Here is a 9,029-nt window from a genome sequence, read left to right as displayed (position 1 = left end):
TTTGATATTAGTCTATAAACTCAATGTTATTTCAATAAAAATCTTTTTAAAAATTTTTAATTGATGTATAGTTGATTTACAATGTTGTATTAGTTTTGGGTATACAGCACAGTGATTCAGTTATACATAAATATATGCATATACTTTAGATTCTTTTCATGTATAGTTTATTACAAAATATTGAGTAGAGTTTCCTGTGCTGTACAGTAGGTCCTTGTTGGTTATATATTTTATATATAGTAATGTGAACATGTTAGTCTGAGCATCCTAATTTTCCCTCCTTCCCCCTTTCCCTTTTGGTAGCCATAGTTTGCTTCCTATGTCTGTGAGTATCTTTCTGTTTTGTAAATAAGCTAAATATATCTTTTTTTTATTCCACACATAAGTGATATCATATGATATTTGTCTTTCTCCATTTGCTTTATTTCACTTAGTATGATAATATCTGTGTCCATCCATGTGGCCCCAAACAGTATTATTTCATTCTTTGTTATGGTTGAGTAATATTCCTTTGTACATTCGTATCACATCTTCTTATCTGTTCCTCTGTTGAAGGACATTTAGGTTGCTTTCAGCCTGATAAGATTTTATCTTTCCCTGTCTTAGACTTATTTGCACAACTTACTCTAGTGGTGAACTTGGAATCAGATGGATAGAAAAATTGAATACTACATCTACCACTGGGTAGGTGTGGCATTTTGAGCATTTGCTTTCCATGTGTCAAAAAAAGGAGGGGTACCTATTTCGTGGGTCTAATATAGAGATTCAATGAGATGACTTATGTAAACCACAAGGACCATAGGAAGCACTCAGTAAACTGTAACACTTTTATCCATGTACATACCTCCTGGCAAAGGACAGGCGTCCTTTGCTCAGCAGAACCTCTGGGCGGGAGCATATGTCTTCAGCAAGTACAGCCTCTCCCTGATGAGTTTCTTTTTATGATCTCGATTGCAGGTGTTAATTAGTTACCAGTTATTTGCAGTCCCAGGCACTTCTTGCCCCAGGGTGTCAAGTGAGTAAGGCTGAGCCTCAAGCCTTAGGTTTGAAGGGGCCTATCCCTTTGCAGTTAAAAGGCAGATTATGCAATCCTTGGGGCAAGGTTCGTGTTTTATTTTCTGTACCTGCCCTGATGTTTGGCACACAGTAGGCAGTTGGTGATCATGTTGGGTGAAATACAGTAAAAATACCATTTTTTAAAAATGTTTTGGATGTAGTGATAAGCTCTGAGTTCAGTGAGGGCATTTTACAAATCAACCAGTTGAGAAAGCAGGGTGAAGATTGGAAGAAGAAAGCCATCGGCAGGTGGAAAGAGGGACAACTCTCCCTTCAGTGTTTTAGACACGCTCTAGCTTCACAAAAGCCCAGGCCAGATCTGCTCAGGACTAAGGTTGGAGGCTGCCAACATCCTCTCACCCCATCTCCTTCTCAGGAGCATCCTCTGCCCACTGCTTCCTCCACTTTCTGCTCTCTTCTGAGACACCTGTTGCTTCTTCTTCATGCACAGAGTTCTGCCCTAGGCTTAACCTCCAACACAACTGCCTTTGCTGTACCTCCACGGAATCAGCCTGTTCCCTGGGGATCAGAGGCTTTTAGAGGAAGAAATGGCAAATTGTTTTCTGAAAAGGTCAAAGAGTAAATATTTCAGGTCGTGCAGGTCTTGTGATCTCTGTGGCAAGTATTCAAGTCTGCTCTTGCAGCTGGAAGGCAGGCAAAGATCTGAGCATAAAGGAGTGAGTGTGGCCACATTCCAATAAAACTTTGTTGGCAAAAATTATGTAAAGGGGCATAACTTACTGACCCCTGAGTTTTAGAGAACTGACTCTTTAAGATGGTGGAGATCAGCTCAGTTCAGTCATTCAGTCGTATCTGACTCTTTGCGACCCCATGGACTGCAGCACGCCAGGCTTCCCTGTCCATCACCAACTTCCAGAGTCTACTCAAACTCATGTCCATTGAGTTGGTGATGCCATTCAACCATCTCATCCTCTGTAGTCCCCTTCTCCTCCCACCTTCAATCTTTCCCACCATCAGGGTCTTTTCAAATGAGTCAGCTCTTTGCAACAGTTGGCCAAAGTATTGGAGTTTCAGCTTCAATATTTAGCTCTTCCAATAATATTTAGGACTTATTTCCTTTAGGATGGACTGGTTGGATCTCCTTGCAGTCCAAGGGACTCTCAAGAGTCTTCTCCAACACCACAGTTCAAAAGCATCAGTTCTCTGGCACTCAGCTTTCTTTATAGTCCAACTCTCACATCCATATATGACTACTGGAAAAACCATAGCATTGACTAGACAGACTTTTGTTGATAAAGTAATGTCTCTGCTTTTTAATATGTTGTCTAGGTTGGTCATTACTTTCCTTTCAAGGAGTAAGCGTCTTAATTTCATGGCTGCAATCACCATCTGCAGTGATTTTGGAGCCCCCAAAAATAAAATCTGCCACTGTTTCCCCATCTATTTGCTGTGAAGTGATGGGACTGGAGGCCATGATCTTAGTTTTCTGACTATTGAGTTTTAAGTCAACTTTTTTACTCACCTCTTTCACTTTCATTAAGAGGCTTTTTAGTCCTTCACTTTCTGCCATAAGGGTGGTGTCATCTGCATATCTGAGGTTATTGATATTTTTCCTGGCAATCTTGATTCCAGCTTGTGCTTCATCCAGTCCAGGATTTCTCATGATGTACTCTGCATATAAGTTAAATAAGCAAGGTGACAATATACAGCCTTGACGTACTCCATGGTGGAGATGAAGATGGTGATAACAGTTATAGCAGAAAAAACAGTAGCAGCAACTGACAAGTATTGACAAGTATCAGTACATAATTTTTACTGTGGCCTGGGCCACTGTTCATTTAATCTTGAGAATAATTCTATGAAGTTGGCACTATCTAGCCCCATTTTATAGACTGAGGAACTGTATACATATACCATGGAATATTCCCCAGCCACAAACAGAATTAAATAATGCCATTTGCAGCAATAAGGATGAACCTAGAGAGTATCGTATTAGGTAAAGTAAGACAGACAGACAAAGACAAATATCATGTAAGATTGCTTATATGGGGAAACTAAAACAATAAAGATACAAATGAACTTATTTACAAGACAGAAATAGACTCCCAGACATAGAAAGCAAACTTAATGGTTACCAAAGGGAAAAGGGAGCGAGGGATAAATTAGCAGTTTTGGATTAACAGATACACACTACTCTCCACATCCAAGTGGGCTTTCCATTGGCTTTCATCTTGATTTCAGCTTTTCCTCCTCTATAGGATCTAAAGAAGATATTGTCACCCATATTTTATAGTGTGAGGAAGACAGACAAGAATCTTACTTCATTTTTTCCCGATTCTCTTCCTATTTATTGAATCCTCATAGAATACTTGAAATTGAAGCAGACTCAGCTGAGAGCTCTAAGATTGCCCCCTGATTTTAGGAAAAGTCTCTAACTCCTGCTGATTACAAGGGTTATCACTCTCCAAGAGGTCAAGTTGGACCATGACATCTGAGAGGAGAGACTAAATTCATGAGAATTATTGATTAAAGGGAAGATACAGGGAGGGGGAGAAATAAACTGGGATTGACAGATACACACTATTATATATAAAATAAATGGCTAATAAGGACCTACTGAACAGCACAGGGAAGTCTACTCAGTACTCTGGAATGACCTACAGCCAAAGGAACCTAAAAAAGAGTGAATATATGTATAACTGATTCAGTTTGCTATACAGCAGAAAGTAATAAAACATTGGAAATTGACTATACTCCAATAAATAATTTTTAAAAAATAAAGGGAGGGTACCATTGGGATGGGCTTTTCTCTGAAAGGAAATATGATTCTAAAGAGGAAGAGGTCTAGCTATTTTCTACTGTCAAAGGACAAAACTAAAACAATGTAATGAATTTGGTGTCCTTTAAGGGGAAACAACTCACGGGTCTGGGGAGTGGAGGGTCTCACAGGTCTCCCGAGGGATTTGGAGCAAGCATTTCATAGAGCATTTGAAGAAGTGATCAGAAAACAAGGCATAACTGACTGGGGTTGCATATCTGACCTAATTTACAGAGATCAAGAAGCAAGAAAACAAGTATTGACCCCAGGGTCGGCTTGGTATTTGGGGACTGACCCAAGTGGATTTTCTGTTTATCATCAAGCAGAGCATTCATGAGAACATGAAAACTTGTTTGGCTGATGTGTCGCCCTGGGCAGCAGTGGGTCCATCCTGAGCCTATAAATGTATTTCAACACTGCTGTCCCTGAAGTCAGGAGACAAAGAAACTCAGGCTAAAATTTCAGAAAGGATGCTTAATTGTTGGAGGCAAAGCCCTTCCTGATCATCTGAGGATTCTTGGATCCTGCAGTGTTTCAAGGAGGCAGACAGCATTAGTCACAGAGAATAACGCCAGAGCCGCCAGCTGGAGGGGGAGGCAAGTGCGAACAGATGAAATTCTTCAGAAAGAGATGTTGATGGAGAAGGAATGGGTGGGTCCTTGCTTGGGGATTTTTCTTTGTCCTGGAAAGTCATTCAGTTTTGAGGTCATCTAATGGAAGCAAGATGATGGTAAGTCGGACGTTTCACTTGATCCAGAGAACAAGAGTCTCAGCCCTCTTCGAAAACTAATGACAACTGCCATCTTATTTCCCTTTGAAAACCGCAACATTGTTTTTGGTACAGTGAATTCTTCTTTGCAAATGGCCAGCAGGTCCATTCAGACCAATTATATTATCTGCCACTTGAACCGGAATTCAAGTTAGCACCAGGGGAAGGTAAGGGGAAGGCCTCTATGGGGACATTATGGGAGGTTTTGGGGATAATTGGTCAAAGTCAATAAGGAGGCTTCCTAAATTAGCAACAGGTCTGTTTATGTTCCTAGGTTGAATCAAAATTTTCAAAATAAGTTGATCTCATTATCAGTGGGGAGGATAGCAGTGGCAGCCACTTTTCAAAGCAATGTTCATTAATGAGAACAGCTTTGCATAGACAGGCAAGCAGGAACATCAGTCATGGATGCCCTGTGAATAGATGGGCTAAATCAGGGGTTCCCAACCCTGGGGGCCACAGACTGGTTCGGAACTGGGCTGCAGAGCAGGAGGTGAGCAAAGGCAAGTGAGCTAAGCTTCAACCTGTATTTACAGCCACTCCTCATCTTGTCCTCCCATCACCCTCAGATGAGACTATCTAGCTACAGGAAAACCAGCTCAGGGCTCCCATTGAGTCTGCATTATGGTGAGTTGTGTGATTATCTCATTAGATACCACAATGTAATAATAATAGAAACAGCGTGCACAAAAAATGTAATGCACTCAAATCATCCCCAAACCATCCCCTCCCTAGTCTGGAAAAACTGTCTTCCGTGAAACGGGTCCCTGGTGCCAAAAACATTAGGGACTGTTGGGCTACATGATGGCACGCCAGGAAAGGAAGAAAACTAGCTACCCCTTCATTTTCCAGTTGAATTTCTGGGAAGAGCAGTTTGTAACTGCCTACAACTTTTCCTACCTCGAATGGCATTTCTTGTTATTCAAATAATAGCAATGATTATGATAACAACCAGATGACATTTTAGGCATTTATTACCTGGCAGGCATGGTGACAACAAACCGTGGAAAATTCTTCAAGAGATGGGAATACCAGACCACCTGACCTACCTCTTGAGAAATCTGTATACAGGTCAGGAAGCAACAGTTATAACTGGACATAGAACAGACTGGTTCCAATTCAGGAGAGGAGTACGTCAAGTTGTATATTGTCACCCCACTTATTTAACTTATATGCAGAGTACATAATGAGAAATGCTAGACTGGATGAAGCACAAGCTGGAATCAAGATTGCTGGGAGAATATCAATAACCTCAGATATGCAGATGACACCATCCTTACGGCAGAAAGTGAAGAAGAACTAAAGAGCCTCCTGATGGAAGTGACAGAGAAGAGGGAAAAAGTTGGCTTAAAACTCAACATTCAGAAAACTAAGATCATGGCATCTGATCCCATCACTTCATGGCAAATAGATGGGGAAACAGTGGAAATAGTGACAGACTTCATTTTTGGGGGGCTCCAAAATCACTGCAGATGGTGACTGCAGTCATCTGCAGTCATGAAATTAAAAGACGCTTACTCCTTGGAAGGAAAGTCATGACCAACCTAGATAGCATCTTAAAAAGTAGAGACATTACTTTGCCAACAAAGGTCTGTCTAGCCAAAGCTCTGGTTTTTCCAATAGTCATGTATGGATGTGAGAGTTGGACTATAAAGAAAGCTGAGTGCTGAAGAATTGATACTTTTGAACTGTGATGTGGAGAAGACTCTTGAGAATCCCTTGGACTGCAAGGAGATCCAACCAGTCCATCCTAAAGGAGCTCAGTCATGAATATTCATTGGAAGGACTGATGCTGAAGCTGAAACTCCAAACCTTTGGCCACCTGATACGAAGAACTGACTCATTTGAAAAGACCCTGATGCTGGGAAAGATTGAAGGCGGGACAGGAAGGGGATGACAGAGGATGAAATGGTTGAATGGCATCACCGACGCAATGCACATGAGTTTGAGTAAACTCCAGGAGTTGGTGATGGACAGAGAAGCCTGGCGTGCTGCAGTCCATGGGGTCATAAAGAGTTGGACACTGAGTCACTGAACTGAACTGACTGAGGCATGGTGTAAAATGCTTTTCATAGGCTATTTCATTTCACTCTTGCAATAATCCCATATGGTAAGAATTGTTGCCCTCATTATAAAAGATTGAGCTCAGAAAGGTTATATATAGTACTCAGAACTTGAGAAACATCAAAAGAGAGAAAGCAGCTTAATGATGTGTTTCCCTTTCTAGAGCAGTCTCCATGCTCAGTTGCTTAGTTACCCATGTATTGTGTTCATTCATTCATTTGTTCATATGTGCATTCAGGTGCATCCTCTGTGCTGGGCATTGTGTTAGACATTGAGGACAGAGTTGTGAGCCAGACAGGCACTGTCCTTGCCTTCATAGAGCTTAGACGGAGGTGAACATCATGGGGAGGAAAACCTTTACCACCATTTCACTAGATCCCCCAAGTAAAGATGGATCAACAGGTAAGCAGATAAACAAATGGTGATGTATTCACAGATCACAAGAGGATACTGTCACAAGGAATGCTACTGCACAGTTGATAAGGGCTATATTACACTGCTATATGCAAAATGAATAAACAACAAGGACCTGGTCTATAGCACAGGGATCTCTGCTCAGTGTTTTGTGGCAGCCTGAAGGGGAGGGGAGTTTGGGGGAGAATGGGTACCCATGTACTTATGGCTGAGTCCCTTTGCTGTCCAATTGAAACTATCACTGCATTGTCAGTTGGCTATACTCTGGTATAAAATTTTTTTAGATAAATAAAATAAAAATTAACTAATTAGAAATAAAAATGATTGTACTACTAGTCTATACAGAAACATGAATAAATCTCCAAAGTGTTATGCTAATAGAAAGAAGAGAGATAAGAACCGTATTTTGTGGAATTCACTTATATAAAATACTGGAAAAGAAAAAAAAAAAAGAAAATACTGGAAAAGGCAAAACAATAGCCAGAATCCAAATCAACAGTTGCCAGGGACCAGAGATTGGGAGCAGAGAGAGGCCGAAGGGCCAAAAAAAAGGTTTGGGGGTAAAAGAAATGTTCTATATCTTGATTTTGTTGGTGGTTATGCAACTGTGTACATTTGTCAACACTCAAAGAATTGTTTGTTAAAACTGGTGAATTTAATGGCAGGTAAGTTACACCTCAGTAAAACTGACTTAAAACAATCAGCAACCTGGGTCCCACTTCCCACCCCTTTCACTAACATACTAGGTGAAATTGGGTGAAATACCGAATCTATGTTTTGGTTTATTCTTTTGTAACATGGGTCTCATGAGAACTGTTCTGCCTCTTCTGTTACTAAAGTGAAAGTGCTAGTCGCTCAATCATGTCCAGCTCTTTGCAAACCCATGGACTGTTGTCCACCAGGCTCCTCTGTTCATGGAATTCTCCAGGCCAGAATACTGAAGTGGGTAGCCATTCCCTTCCCAGGGGATCTTCCCAACCCAGGGATCGAATCTGGGTCTCCTGCATTGCAGGCAGATTCTTTACCATATGAGCCACCAGGAAAGCCCCTTTTATTACTAAGTAAGAGAATTTCAAATGTGCAGGACAAAAGTTTTACAGGGTATTGAATGTCGTGTGAATATGGAACTTCACTGTTATTGTTCCTTCACTGAGGACTATTCTATTCTAGAAGCTCAGAAGTCTAGAGTGAATTTAATTTGGTAGGCTTCATAACATTTGCGGTCTTGATCTTCTGGTAAGAGGGGCAGCCTCAGAAGCTATGTATGACAGGGCTTCCGAGTCCCAGGTCAGCATGTTCCAGAGGAGACCCAGCCATCTGTTTTGGATTTGGACCATCAGGCAGCTGAGCGAAAGTGACATCTTCTGAAGGTCTTTGCCAATGGCCACACATCCCTACATCATGAACAAATCATGTCCCCGGCCCAGCTGGGTAAGAGACACATTCCAAGGGTGGATCCATGGAGCCTGGTCACAGAACAAAACAAGGAATAAATGCTTGGCTGTGTGCTCAGAAGAGCTCCTTGGTCCTCATCCAGGGATTTATCTCTTTCATGTGAACTGTTTTTCTGAAGAAGCAGAAACTCTTTCCAACTCTGAATGCAATTCTCACACCACTGATTTTTATTTTATTTAGTTTACAGTTCCATAAATCAACAGTATTTACACTATTTACACTAAGAAGGAATATGAGTGGCACAGAAAATCCAGCTTGGCATATGACCCACCCAACTGGTATTCGATTCAGTTACCAAAATTCTCTTGGTCCCATGCTAGATGCTGAGGAGAAAACAGGAATAATATTGCTTATTCCTCGTTTTCAAGGGCTTTAAATGTAACTTTTTTGAGAGCTCATCCTCCTCATTGAGTAGGTAAAGAAAACAAAAACAGTTAAAGCATGTTAGGATGTTCATTTTGAAACATTTAATAAACTATTAAAAGATATGAA

This window comes from Muntiacus reevesi, chromosome 20 (genome assembly GCF_963930625.1).
Source record: "Muntiacus reevesi chromosome 20, mMunRee1.1, whole genome shotgun sequence".
Classification (NCBI taxonomy): Eukaryota; Metazoa; Chordata; class Mammalia; order Artiodactyla; family Cervidae; genus Muntiacus; species Muntiacus reevesi.
The sequence above is the reverse complement of the archived record's forward strand: the minus strand, read 5'-3'. Positions refer to the sequence as shown.